Consider the following 14,702-nt stretch of genomic DNA (forward strand, 5'->3'; position numbering starts at 1 on the left):
ACTTGCAAGAAATCCCAAAGATAGCACAGAGTCTTATCAACCCTTCCCCCAGCGATAACGTCTAGTCTACCAGAAACACCGAGTGTTGTCAAAACCAGGAAAGTGATGCTGGTACCATACAGTGCCCTCTGGTACAGATGTTTCCATTTCTCCGGTTTTCATATGTACTTTTTGGTGGTGGTGAAAGCCGATCCCATGTGTAGATTCTTGCCACTACTGGTTTAAGGTGCGATCGCGGTATGACCGCTGTGTTCTTAGAAGGCTCCGTAAAGGGGCGCCCCGGCTCCCACCGGCTCCTCTGGGGACCTCATCTAAGTGGATTCATACAGAATTTGTTCTCTTGAGTCTGGCTTCTTTGGACGAGCGTGATGTCCTCGGTCCATCCGTGTTGCAGCCAGTGCCCGTGTCCGCCCTTTTTCAAGCTGCATCCCATTCTGCCGTGCGGAGGGGCCACGTTCCGTTTCTCCGTTCGCCCACGGACGGATACTTGCGGTGCTACCATCGCTGGGCTGTGCTGAATAATTCTGCTGTGAACACTGGGGGTACAGATAGCTCTTTGAGAACGTGCTTTCAGCTCTTTTGGGTAAATACCCAGAAGTGGGGTTGCCGGATCACGTGGTAGTTCTGTGTTTAAGTTGTTAAGGAACTGCCCTATTGTTCTGGACGGGGGCTGGCCCAGTTTCCATTCCCACCGACCATGGGCAAGGGTTCTGATTTCTCCACGTTCTCAACAACACTTGTTATTTTCCGTGTTTTTTTTGTTTGTCTCATTTTTTTTTTTTTAAGATTTTATTTATTTGACAGACAGATCACAAGTAGGCAGAGAGGCAGGCAGAGAGGGAAGCAGGCTCCCTGCTGAGCAGAGAGCCCGATGTGGGGCTCGATGCTAGGACCCTGGGATCATGACCTGAGCCAGGCAGAGGCTTTAACTCACTGAGCCCCCCAGGTCTTTTGTTTTAATAATAGCCATCTTCCTGGGTGTGAAGTCATTAGTATCTCTTTGGGGGTTTATTTGCATTTCCTAAGGAATCATGCTCAGGGTCCCCTGGGTGGCTCAGAGGGTTGGGCCTCCACCTTGAGCTCCGGTCTTCATACCAGGGTGCTGGGATTGAGTTCTGCGTTGGGCTCCCTGTTCAGAGGGGAGCCTGCTTCTCCCTCTCCCTCTGCCTGCTGCTCCGCTGCTTATACTCTCTTTATTAACTCTGTCAGATAAATAAATAAAATCTTTTTAAAAAATGTTTATTCAAGGGGCACCTGGGTGGCTCAATGGGTTAAAGCCTCTGCCTTTGGCTCAAGGTCATGATCCCAGGGTCCTGGGATCAAGCCCCACACCGGGCTCTCTGCTCAGCAGCGAGCCTGCTTCCTCCTCTCTCTCGGCCTGCCTTTTTGCCTTCTTGTGATCTCTGTCAAATAAATAAATAAATAAATAAAATCTTTCAAAAGAAAAAAGTCTATTCAAGTCTTTTGCGCTCCCCCCCTTTCTTTTAATTAGGTCGTTTGTGTTTTGTGTTGTTGAACTCTTGGAGTTCTTTATATACTGTGGCCCTTAACCCCACATCAGTTATATGATTTGCAAATATTTTCTCCTATTCCCTGAGTGCCTGACTTAATATTATTCAGATGTCAAAAACTACCCAAAGTAATGGGTCAACAGATTTAATGCAATTCCCATTAAAATCCCAATCACTTTTTTTTTTTGCAGAGTTAGAAATATCCATCCTAAAATTCATATTGAATCTCAAGGGACCCCAATAGCCAATACGATTTTTTTTAAAGATTTTATTTATTTAAGGGGTGCCTGGGTGGCTCAGTGGGTTGAGCCTGCATCGGGTTCTCTGCTCAGCAGGGAGCCTGCTTCCCCCTCTCTCTCTATCTGCCTCTCTGCCTACTTGTGATCTCTCTCTCTCTATCAAATAAATAAAATCTTTTAAAAATAAATAAAAATTAAAATTAAAAGAGGAGCAAAATAGACTGTTACACTACATGACTTTTAAAAGAAATTCACGTGTGTGCATGTCTTCCTGTTTGAATGTCGCTGAAATTAAGGTGCCCCTTGCCATCAATTGTGTGACGTAGATGGATGGACGAGGTAATTCCTTTCTCATTGATTTGTAAGGCGTGGGAATAATGTCGTGCTTACCGTGGATGACGTCTTGGATTCGGTGGAATAATGGAGGTCTTCACGACCTGATTTTACGTGGGGGGGGGCAGCTTTCAAAAAACAATGAGGTGACCACAACTGGCCAGGCACACCGCCAGTACCCAAAACCAGGAGTTCCTAATGCCACTTCATAAAAGCAGAAAGAGGAAGAAGAAAACTAAGCTACCCCTGGTCACCCTTGGAGGTAACTAGGGCGCCCATTGCTCTCACAGCAGCCTTTCAAAGAGCGAGCGTTAAGCATTTAATCAGTCTTTATCCCACAAGCTCTATTTCAGTGGACTTGAGTAGCTCTAGCTGATAAAGGGAAGATTTTTTTTTTCTTTTTACAGATTTCCAGCCAATCAATACAGGAACTAGAAAGAGATTTCCAGCCAATCAATACAGGAACTAGAAAGAGATTTCCAGCCAATCAATACAGGAACTAGAAAGTCTACGTTTAACACGAATATCAAATCTGTATTATGCACCTGAAACTAACCTATATGTCAATTATAGCTCAATTTTTGAAAAAGGAACGAAAGGGAAAACCTATAGTTTGGTGGAATTAGAAAGCTGCCATTTTGTAACTGCTGAAGAAATTACTGATTCCAGCAAAGAGGATTCCTGGTCAAAGCCGTCGATGGAAGGATGACTTGGCCCTGGAGGGGTCCAGTTACCATCACCTGGACATTCGCATCCGTCTTAGAATCACACTGCCTGGGACACGTGGCATTCTGAGACTTCTGGTGGAATGCAATAGGAAGAAAATAGCACCACCTAGGAAGCATTTTTTTGCCCCAAAAGTTGAACCTGAACTCAACCAAGACTCCAGCCCTAACTGCCATTTTATCAAGGCTAGACCAGATGGCTAATGGAAATGGACACCCCAAGAAGCACATTAACACATTGAAGAATGTGCAGCACTTTTTTGGCACCACCGACCCGGTTTCTTCAATGGGGTAATATTTAGAAAAGCGAGCTGGGGAGGGAGAACAGTTCTAGGGAAGAGAGACTCAAGGGACATAGCAACTGGAAAAAAAAGAGAGAGAGAGAGAGAGACATAGCAACTGAATATGACCATAGACTTTGTTGTGGGGTCCTGTTTGTTATGGGTTGAATTGTGTCTCCCAAAAAGATGTTGGGAGTCCTGACCCCCAGCACCTGCGAAAGGAGTTCGTTTGGAAATAATGTCTTTGTGGGCACCTGGGTGGCTCAGTCGGTTAAGTGACCACCTTTGGCTCAGGTCATCATCTTGGAGTCCCAGGATGGAGTCCCGCATCGGGCTCCCCGCTTGGTGGGGACTCTGCTGCTGCCTCTCTCTCCAAAACAAATAAATAAAATCTTTAAAAAAAAAAAAAAAAAAGGAAACTGTCTTTGCAAATGATCGAGAGAAGATCAAGTCATTACCATGGGCTCAAATCCAATATGACTAGTGTCCTTGTAGAAATGGGAGATTTGGACATGTACAGAAGGAAGACAATGTGAGGACACAAGGAGAAGCCCCTCTCCTAGACAAGGAACACCTGAGGCTACCAGAACTGAGGGAGAGGCATGAGACAGATCCCTTCTTATGGCCTCAGAAGATCCAGTGCCACGGACACCTTGATCTTGGACTTCTGGTCCCCAGAGCTGGGAGACAACAAGCTCCTGGCAGTTAAGACACCCAGTTTGTGATCTGTTGTTACAGCAATCCTAGGAAATTGATACATTGTTCAAAGGAAGGAGAAAAATACTAAAATGACATTTTTAATTTATTCATTTGAGAGAGAGAAAAAGCACGAGTGGGGGGGGGCAAGCAGAGGGAAAGAAGCAGACACCCTACTGAGCAGGGAGCCTGATGTGGGGCTCAATCCCAGGACCCCAGGACCCGGAGATCATGACTTGAGCTAAAGGCAGATGCTCAACCACCTGAGCCACCCAGGTGCCCCTAAAATGACATTTTTGGAAAATTCCATAAATTTTGAATATATTGCATGTAGGACTTATTACAAGCTTGTAAAATCTTGATTGTTGGGCGCCTGGGTGGCTCAGTGGGTTAAGCCGCTGCCTTCGGCTCAGGTCATGATCCCAGGGTCCTGGGATCGAGTCCCGCATCGGGCTCTCTGCTCAGCAGGAAGCCTGCTTCCCTCTCTCTCTCTCTGCCTGCCTCTCTGTCTGCTTGTGATCTCTGTCTGTCAAATAAACAAATAAAATCTTTAAAAAAAAAATCATCTTGATTGTTGTTGTATAATTGCAACTGGTACATGATGGTTCTTTATACCAGTCCCTTTATTTTTTTTTAAAGATTTTATTTATTTATTTGACAGAAAGAGATCACAAGTAGACAGAGAGGCAGGCAGGGCGGGGAGAAGCATGCCCCCCGCCAAGCAGAGAGCCCGATGTGGGGCTCGATTCCAGGACCCTGAGATCATGACCCGAGCCAAAGGCAGAAGCTTAACCCACCGAGCCACTCAGGCACCCCTATACCAGTCCCTTTAACTTGACTGTACATATTGCTGTGTAACATAATAACCACTCATTTAGCAGCTTAAAACAACACCTGTTTATCAGCTAACAGTTCCTGTAGTTCAGGCATCCAATGCACAGCTCAGGTGGCTCTGCTTCTTAGAGTCTGAGCTGAAATCTACATGTGTGCCGGGCAACGGTCTCATCCAAAGGCCCGATCGAGGAAGGAAATGTTTCCACATGTGCTGTGGTCACCGGCAGAATTCCCTTCCTTGTGATTGTAGGACAGAGGGACCCAGCTCCTCACTGGCTGTGAGGTAGAAGCCACCCTCCAGGACTTGTCATGGGAAGCTTCCCAGCGTGGATGTTCACTCCATCCCCACCAACAAGTGAATGAGACAACTTGGCTAGAGATTGAAATCCTATGTAACCGATTCATGGGAATGACATCCACCACTTCTGTGTTCTGTTAGAAGCAAGTCACAGATCCCACACACACTCAAGGGGAGGAGATGACACAAGAGTGTAAGTACCAGGAGGTGGGGATTTGGAGGGCCAACCTAAGAGTCTGTCCACCAGGAGCATTTATAAATGCTCTTACAAAAGTACAAGAAGCATCTTAAAATAGTATGTGCAATCTGATCTCATGTATAATATTAGACATTCGTGTTATTGTGTTTGTGTGTGTGTGTTATTGTGTTTTCGAGTAGTTCCTACACCTAACAGAGGGCTTGAACTCACAACCCTGAGATAAATAGTCCAGTGCTCCACTGACTAAGCCAGCCAGGTGCCCTGACATTCGTGTTATTATTTTTTTTAAGATGTATTCATTTTTTTAAAAAAATTATTTATTTATTTATTTAACAGATATAGATCACAAGTAGGCAGAGGCAGGCAGAGAGAGAGGAAGAGAAGCAGGCTACCCACCGAGCAGAGAGCCCGATACAGGGCTTGATCTCAGGACCCTGTGATCACGACCCAAGCTGAAGGCAGAGACTTCAACCCACTGGGTCACCCAGGTGCCCCAAGATTTATTCATTTTAAAGAGATAAGGAGAGCATGAGAGAGCACAAGTAGGGGTAGGGACAGAGAGAGAATCTGCAAGCAGACTCCCTGCTGAGCACAGAGCCCAACACAGGACTCGATTTCATGATGTACGAGATCATGACCTGAGCCGAAACGAAGAGGCGGATGCCTAACTGACTGAGCCATCCAGGCACATGTTTCACATGCATGACACATTCACATCATTATAAAAAATTAAAAGTAGGGGGGCGCCTGAGCGGCTCAGTGGGTTAAGCCTCTGCCTGGTCCTGGGATTGAGCCCCACATCAATCTCAGGGTCCTGGGATCATGCCCCGCATCAGGCTCTCTGCTCAGCGGGGAGCCTGCTTACCCCCTTCTCTCTCTGCCTACTTGTGATCTCTGTGTCAAATGAATAAATAATGGGGTGCCTGGGTGGCTCAGTGGGTTAAAGCCTCTCCCTTTGGCTCAGGTCATGATCCCAGGGTCCTGGGATCCAGCCCCACATCGGGCTCTCTGCTCATCGGGGAGCCTGCTTCTCTCTCTCTCTGCCTCCCTCTCTGCCTACTTGTGATCTCTCTCTGTCAAATAAATTTAAAAAAATTAAAACAAAATGAATAAATAAAATCTTTAAAAAGAATTAAAAGTAGCCATATAACTTGGCTTGGCAATTTCACTCTAAGAAACTTATTCCATAGAAATATATTCTTTTTTTTTTTAAAGATTTTATTTATTTATTTGACAGAGAGAGATTACAAGTAGGCAGAGAGGCAGGCAGAGAGAGAGGAGGAAGCAGGCTCCCCGCTGAGCAGAGAGCCTGATGCGGGACTCCATCCCAGGATCCTGAGATCATGACCTGAGCCGAAGGCAGCGGCTTAACCCACTGAGCCACCCAGGCGCCCCAGAAATATATTCTTATATAAGTCCCAAGCTCAGCCAGGTAAATTCGGAAGTGTGTGATTTGTGGGAAAATTTATGCTGGGTGTTCCAAGAAGTGGCAAGCCTCACAAAATCCTTAGCATTATCATAGGGTGGTAAAGATGAATCGTTCCCTCATATCTGTCCCTCTGCCAGTGATAAGACTTCCTATTGGGGCGCCTGGGTGGCTCAGTCAGTTAAGTGTCTGCCTTCAGCTCAGGTTATGATCCCAGAGTCCTGGGATCCAGCCCCAAGTTGGGCTCCTTGCTTGGCAGGGAGCCTGCTTCTCCCTCTCCCTCTGCCTGCCTTCCACTCCCCCTGCTTGCACTCTCTCCCTCTCCCTCTCTCTCATTATCCCTTTCTCTGTGTCAAATAAATAAAGAAAATCTTAAAAAAGAAAAAATAAGACTTCCTATTGTAAGCTGGGCACGGCCTCGTAGAATATAGACTACATTTCCCAGATTCCCTTGCAACTAGGTGTGGTCATGTGACTAAATTCTGGCCAACGAGGGTAGTGATTGTACACTCCTGTTCCTTTTCCTCTTTTCTTCTTCCTATTGGCTGCAATATGACCATGTGGTGTACTATCCTGGGCCACCAGGGGAGCCCTCTAGGGAGAGTGAAGGAAAAAGATAGAAGCCCCTTCTTCTTCTTCTTCCTCTTCTTCTTCTTCTTCTCCTTCTTCTTCTTCCTCTTCTTCTTCTTCTCCTCATTCTTCTTGCTTCTTCAAAGATTTTTATTTATTTGACAGAGACACAGTGGCAGAGGGAACACAAGCAGGGGGAGCAGCAGTGGGAGAGGGAGATGCAGGCCCCCTGCTGAGCAGGGAGCCTGATGTGGGGCTTGATCCCAGCACCCTGGGACCATGACCTGAGCACAAGGCAGACACTTAAGGACTGAGCTGCCCAGGTGCCCCAAGATAGTAGGATCTTGGAGATGTTGACTGCAATAAGTTTGTTATAAATGCGTGCATTTTACCGAGACACTGGGTACGCGTAGTACAGTGTGTGTTACATAGAAACAGCACGGTGCAGTATAGAATAAACACACACACGTGTGTGCGTGCACACACACATATTGGGGGTGTCTCTGCATTTATAGATTCATACATGCATATGCATCCGTAGAGAGGAAGGGGGAGCGAGAGAGGAAGGGAGGAAGGTTTCCTTTAAGGAATTTGCTAAGGCCACTGTGGAAGTGCAAGTCCCCAAATCTGCAGGCTGGGGACCCAAGGAAGAGCCGCCACCGCGATTCTGATGTGAAGTGGAATTCCTTCTTGCTGGGGGAATGTCGGTCTTTTTGTTTTATTCAGGTCTTCAACTGATTGGACGAGGCCCAATCATTGCTCTCATCAGGGAGAGCTACCTACTTTACTTAACAGTCCACTGACTTAAGTGTTAATTTCATTCTAAAGCGCTTTTTTAAAAGACGTTTTATTTATTGAGAGAGAGCGCATGCGCACAAGCAGGCAGCGCGGCAGAGGAAAAGGGAGAAGCAGGCTCCCCACTGAGCAGGGAGCCTGATATGAGGGTTGATCCCAGCACCCCAGGATCATGACCTGAGCCAATGTCCGATGCTTTACCAACGGAACCACCCAGGCACTCCATCCATAAACAATGTGTGTAATGAATTTTTATATCTCTATATTCGAATTTTAAAATATTTCTATCACCCTAAAAAGAAATCCAATAGTCCTTAGCCATGGCTCCCCATTCCTCCTCCGCCAACCCCTGTTACCCGTTTACCCACTGTCCTGTCTCTCTGGATTTGTCTGTTCTGGACGTTTACGTGCTATATGACCTGTATGCCGCTTCTCTCCCTGAGCATCATGTTTTCAAGGTCCATCCACATTGTAGCGTGTCAGTACTCCCCTCCCTTTTATGGCATAATAATAGTCCAGTGTGCTGGGCTGGGGGCACATTCGTTTATTCCTAAGCCCCATGGTCTCCTGCCTGAACCAGAAATATTGCCACTCACGGCCCTCTGCCACCACCAGTCTGTTCTCCCCGCAGCAGCCGCCAGAGGGCACGAGCGAGCACCAGAGTCAGATTCCTGCCCTCTACCCACAGCCCTCCAGGACTCCCACCTCCCTGGGGGTAAACACCGGGGAGTGGCCCTGCCAGACGTGCCCCATCCTCTTCCTGCCCTTTCCTCCTTCCTCTCTCCCTCTCCCTCACTCTGTTCCAGGCACAGAGCCTCCATGCTGTTCCTTCAACACTCCAGGCATGGTCCTGCCCCAGGACCTTTGCTCATACTATTTTCCCCAGCTGGAATGCCCTTCCTCTGGACAACCACATCCCTCTGCCCCCGATCTTAAGGTCTCTGCTCTGCTGCGTCCTTATACATATGAAATCTGTGCTACCATTTGCACCCCAATGCTCCCAGCCCCTAATCCCATTTCATCTTTCTCCACAACACGTCTTGCCATCTGACATACTGTATTCATGCTTTCCCTGGCTAGCCCCACCAGGACAGGGACGATTGTTCTGTGTCCCCAGCCCCTCAATCAATGTCTGGCAGACTGCTCACGAGATACCTGTGGGACAGATGAATATCATACACCTTCTAAAAATCTAAAGTTATTTATTTACTTTTAATAATCTCTACCTCAAACGTGGGGCTCGAACTCATGATTCTGAGATCAAGACTTACATATTCTGCTGACTGAGCCAGCTCCTAGAGCACTTTTTTTTTTTTAATGATCACATTGTAGGTTTTTACTCCATTAGCACTGTGAACATTCAGAACCCGATCATGCTCTAAAATGGGGTGATGTTAGGCACTTTGGGGTGTCCTGGGCACCGGGGGTGTTAAGTGGCATCCCCAGTCCCTACCCACTTGATGCCAGGCGCGCCCAGTTGTGACAACTACAGATGTCCCCAGACACGGCCCAGTGCCCCATGGGGGACAATATTGCTCCTGGAGGCTACCTGCTGAAGCGGCATGTGACTTCCCCATTCCACCTCAATAAAGGCAGCATGTTGTACATAAGGTTCTTCTCACGGGGGTCTCTACTCCTATCCTCCCCTGTCTGCCGGGGGACATCACACATCCCAGGGGCCTGGGGCAACCCTGAGTTACAATCATGCTGCTATCGTGAAATTAACATGCATTTTGCTTTCCCAACCATCCTGGTTTGCACTCTGGTAGATGGAGGCATCCAAAGGAGCTGGAATCAGGCACAGTGTATGACTCAGCAATTCCCCTCCGAGGTATGCACCCAACAGAAATGCTGCTGGGACGTGTGCTAGAATGTTCCACAGCAGCGTTAGTCATAACCACACCAACTGAAAACGCCCGAATACCCACCAACTCTAAAACGGGCAGATGCGTTGTGTCCGGGTCTCGAAAGGAAAATTCAGCATTGAGAAGAGCCCATGCAGCATGTTGGAACATATACAAAATTCACAAGGAGCATCACGTTAATCTAATGTCATTAGAAGACAAAATGGTGGTTGATTTGGGGTGGTAGCAACTGGAAGAGACACGGGGGCGTTTCTAGGGTTTCGGAAGGGTGTTCACAGTCTGTATTTTAAGGATTCATTTATTTCCTTATTTATTTATTTTGAGAAAGTGAGCGAGCAGTCTCCCCACCAAGCCTGCGGGGTTCTATCCCAGGACCCTGAGATCATGACCTTAGCAGAAATCGAGAGTCAGATGCTTAACCCACTGACCCCCACAGTCTGTATTTTAATTTCATTAATTTTAACTCATTAATTGATTCATTTTAATTAATTTTCATTGGTTACCATGCTGTGCTTAGTGTCTGAAAGCCGTCAGATGTTTTTACATTCGACTTATGCCCCTTTTGTATATTGGTTAAACTTCAGTCACAGCTTTGCCAACATCAAGTGTTCCCATTTGGATGATAAATCATAGGGACACCCTTCTCCCGGAGCGGGGGATGGCAAACTGACACCCCAAGCCCAGACCCACCCTACTGTCTGTTTTTGTATGCCCCAGGAGCTAAAAGTGGTTTTTACATGTTTAAAAAGATCTATTTATTTTGAGCGAGCTAGAGAAAGACACGAAAGGGTGACGGGAGGAGGGGAGGAGGGGCAGGGGGAGAAGGACAAAGAATCTCAAGCAAACTGTGTGCCGATTGCGGAGTTCCACGCGGACTCGATCTCACTACCCTGAGATCATGACCTGAAACCAAGAGTTGGGGGTTCAACCGACTGAGCCATAGGAGCCCCTGGTTTATTACATTTTTAAATGGTTGGGGGCAGGAATATTTCACGTCTTGTGAAAATTGCATTAGAGGCCAATGTTAGCGTCCATCAATAAAGTTTTATTGGCACACAGCCACGCCCACTTGCGTAGTCGTCTGTGGTTGCTTACATGCTACCATGGCAGAGCTAAGAAGCTATGGCTGAAATTGTGTGGCCCACAAGGCTGAAATGCTTTCTACTTGGCCCTTTAAGAAAAATTCAACAAGGGCACCTGGGTGGCTCAGTTGGGGAAGCGTCTGCCTTCTTGCTGGTCAGGGAACCCTTCTTCTCCCTCTCCCTCTGCTCCTCCCCTCTGCTCCTGCCCCCTCTCTCTCTCAAATAAATAAATAAAACCACTTTTGCTCATTGAAAGCTTTCTCATCTTATGGGTAACAGTTTTTTGTTTTTTGTTTTTGTAAATATTTCATTTATTTATTTGTCAGAGAGAGCACAAATGTGGGGGCTGGGGGGAAAGCAGCAGGCAAAGGATGGAGACTGATGCGGGACTTGATTCCAGGACCCTGGGATCACAACCCATGCTGCAGGCAGAGGCTTCACCAACCTGAGCCACCCAAGCATCCTGCAGGAAACAGTTTTAAGAGCCATCTCCTCGGGGTGCCTGGGTGGTTCAGTGAATTAAGCTTCTGCCTTTGGCTCAGGTCATGGTCCCAGGGTCCTGGGATCGAGCCCCACATCTGGCTCTCTGCTCAGCGGGGAGCCGGCTTCCTCCTCTCTCCCTCCCTGCCTCTCCACCTACTTGTGATCTCTGTCTGTCAAATAAGTAAATAAAATCTAAAAAAAAAAAAAAAAAAAAGAGTCACCTCCTCCAGGTAGCCCTCCCTGATCCCTCCAGGCTAGATCCTACTCCTGTCCTGTTCTGCTGTCTCCTTTGCCCAGTCTATCTCTCCCTCCAAGTCCAGTCTGAAAACTTCAATTTGGGGAAATATTTGATTGACTGTTTCCTCCAGCTAGTCAGCTCCCCGAGGGCAGGGAGGGACTCTCCCAGAAGATAACTGAAAAATACCTTGGAGCTCCTGGTCCGAGGGTTGTGAAGAATTCGAGGCAAAAATATGGCTGCACAATGGATGGATGGATTGGGGGCCCTGGAAATTCCCCGGGCTGGAGGTCCTAGGGGCAGGTTAAAGACAAAGAAATGCAAAACAGTTGGCCAAGGGCTCTAATCAAAGCCCCAAGGGCCTGGTGGGTGTCCTCACAGAAGTGGGGCCCGGAAGAGGAGGAGGCAGTCATCTTAACTCGTCCTCCCGGACTCTCACTGTAAGCCTCTGTAACCCGGGGCGTCACCCATGGGCAAAACCCCTCCGGAGGGTTAGAAACAAGGCCATCTTTTTTCCTTAAAGCCTCTGCAGAGTTCAGTGACCCTGCACACGGGCTTTGCCCTGGAATGGCTGTTCTTACCACTTAGCTTTGCCAGATTTCCCTAAACTGGCTTACCCGACCCTCCCTGGAGTGCAGTATGTCTGTCCCTGGGGTGCAGTATGTCTGCCCCTAAGGCTGCTTGGGGAGAATGCAGCGCAACACTACTTTCTTGGGACTTGAAGGCAACCTGTGCCGTCTTGCCCAAGGGCAACGCTGAAGGCCTATTTGCTAGCCATGCTGGACCCGGGGCAAAGAGAAAAATCCAGACTACGGGTTCTGTCTTGGTGTATAAACTTGATGTCTTGGGGCACCTGGGTGGCTCAGTTGGTTAACCATCTGCCTTCGGCTCCGGTCATGACCTCCTGCTCGTGTTCTCTTGCGCTCTCTCTCTCTCTCTCTCTCAAATAAATAAATAAAATCTTTTTTTTTTTTTTAAGATTTTATTTATTTATTTGACAGACAGAGATCACTAGTAGGCAGAGAGGCAGGCAGAGAGAGAGGAGGAAGCAGGCTCCCCGCTGAGCAGAGAGCCCGATGTGGGGCTCGATGCTAGGACCCTGGGATCATGAACCTGAGCCGAAGGCAGAAGCTTTAACCCACTGAGCCACCCAGGTGCCCCTCGTTTTGGTTTTTTAAAGCGGTGTTAACAGAAAGTAGTGTTAAAACGTTAACCTGTGATTGAAGTTTCTTTTTCTAAAAAGGTTTTATTTATTTATTAGGAGGGGCACAAGTGGGCAGAGGAGCAGAGGCGGAGGGAGAAGCAGGCCTCCCACTATGACCTCATCACAACATTACCCCATTAAAAACCTTATCTCCAAATACAATCCAATTCCTAGGTACTGGGGATTAGGACTTAAGTATATTATTTTGGTGGTGTGGGGGGGGACACAATTCAGCCTATAACAGGAGTAAATCCTTTTTTGTTTTAAACAGGAGTAAACTCTTTTTTTTTTTTAAAGATTTTAAAAATCTATTTGACAGAAATCACAAGTAGACAGAGAGACAGGAAGAGACAGAGGAGGAAGCAGGCTCCCCTCTGAGCAGCAAGCCTGATGTGGGGCTCGATCCCAGAACCCTGGGATCATGACCTAAGCCGAAGCAGAGGTTTTAACCCACTGAGCCACCCAGGCGCCCCAAACAGGAGTAAACCCTTAAGAAGGGAATACTGTATACTGGGTAGTTTCTTCAAGCCTCACAAGAGTCCCATAATAAAATAGGTTCTGTAATTATTCGATATTTTACATGCAAAATCTGGAGCTCAGAGAGGTTAAGTAACATGCCAAAGGTCACACAGCCAGTGAGAGAAGGACCAAAATTTATTTTTTTAAAACACTTTATTTAAATAGATAAAATGTTGAGGGTGGGAAGAGCATACAAGCCGGGGAGCAGCAGGCAAAGGGAGAAGCAGGCTCTCTGAGGAGCAAGGAACCTGATGCAGGACTTGATCCCAGGACTCTGAGATCATGACCTGAGCCCAAGGCAAAGGCTTAACCCGCTAAGCCAATCAGCAGCCCAAAAGCAAGGAAGAGTCTCAAGCTAACTCTGTACTGAGCTTAGAGCCTGATGCTGGGCTCCATTGCACAACCCTGAGATCACGACCTGAGCTGAAATCATGAGTCAGACACTCAGTGGGGCGATTGAGCCACCCAGGCGCCCCACATACTCACTCTTGTGCAACGACCCCCACCCTCTGTCTCCAGAACTTTCCATTCCCCGAACAGAGACTCTGCCCCCACGAAGCCCTGCCCCACCCCTAGCTCCCACCATCTCCTGTCTGTGCAGATGGGACTCCTCTGGGGACCTCCTGGGAGGGGGTCCTGCGGGATGTGTCCTTCTGGACCTCACTGAGCTCCGTATCCTCGGGGTCCCTTCGCGTCCTGGCAGGTGCAGGAATGCGCGTCCTTCCCAGGGCTGAACCCTTCATTACGTGTAGACACTGGTAAACCATGCTTGAGTCACTCGGTTCTGCTCTAATCGGAGGAGACTTTCCTTAAATCACTTAACTTCTCTGAGCCTCAGTTTTCTTCAGCACAAAGGAGCTTAGCCAAAGCTCAGGGTGGAAGGAGGATTAAGTTAATTAATTGATAGAAAGGGCGGTGGCCGACATCCTGTAGGCACTCAAAGCGCATCAAAAGGCAGATCCGAGGAGCGTGCAATGGCGGCTCCTGCTCAGTAGGGGCCGCTGCCGTCGCCTCCTGGACGCTCCAACCTCTGGGCTCGCGCATGCGCAGCTGAGCCTCCCTGCAGAGGTGATTTTTTTTTTTTTTTCCTCCGGGTTCTTCCCCACCCTTTACCTCGGCCTGTATTTATTACTGCAGACCCTGAACCTGGCGGTGGCTGCTTTCCCTGTCTGCTGAAGCCCAATTCCTTCCCCAGGCTTCTGCTGAATGTGGGTCTGGGAATAGCGATGGGGACAGGTAGCCCGCCAACGCCTGGTCCCCTCTCTGCAGCTGTGGGACAGAAAACCTCTCCGTGGAGGGTCGCTGTGGACGGAAGGACTTTAATCTCATTATTCTTTAAAAGTCAACCCCGCTCGTTTAAGTTACACTAAATTCAATTTTCGTCTTAAGCATTTCATTCACTTGAGA

Source organism: Neovison vison, chromosome 6, assembly GCF_020171115.1.
Source record: "Neovison vison isolate M4711 chromosome 6, ASM_NN_V1, whole genome shotgun sequence".
Lineage (NCBI taxonomy): Eukaryota > Metazoa > Chordata > Mammalia > Carnivora > Mustelidae > Neogale > Neogale vison.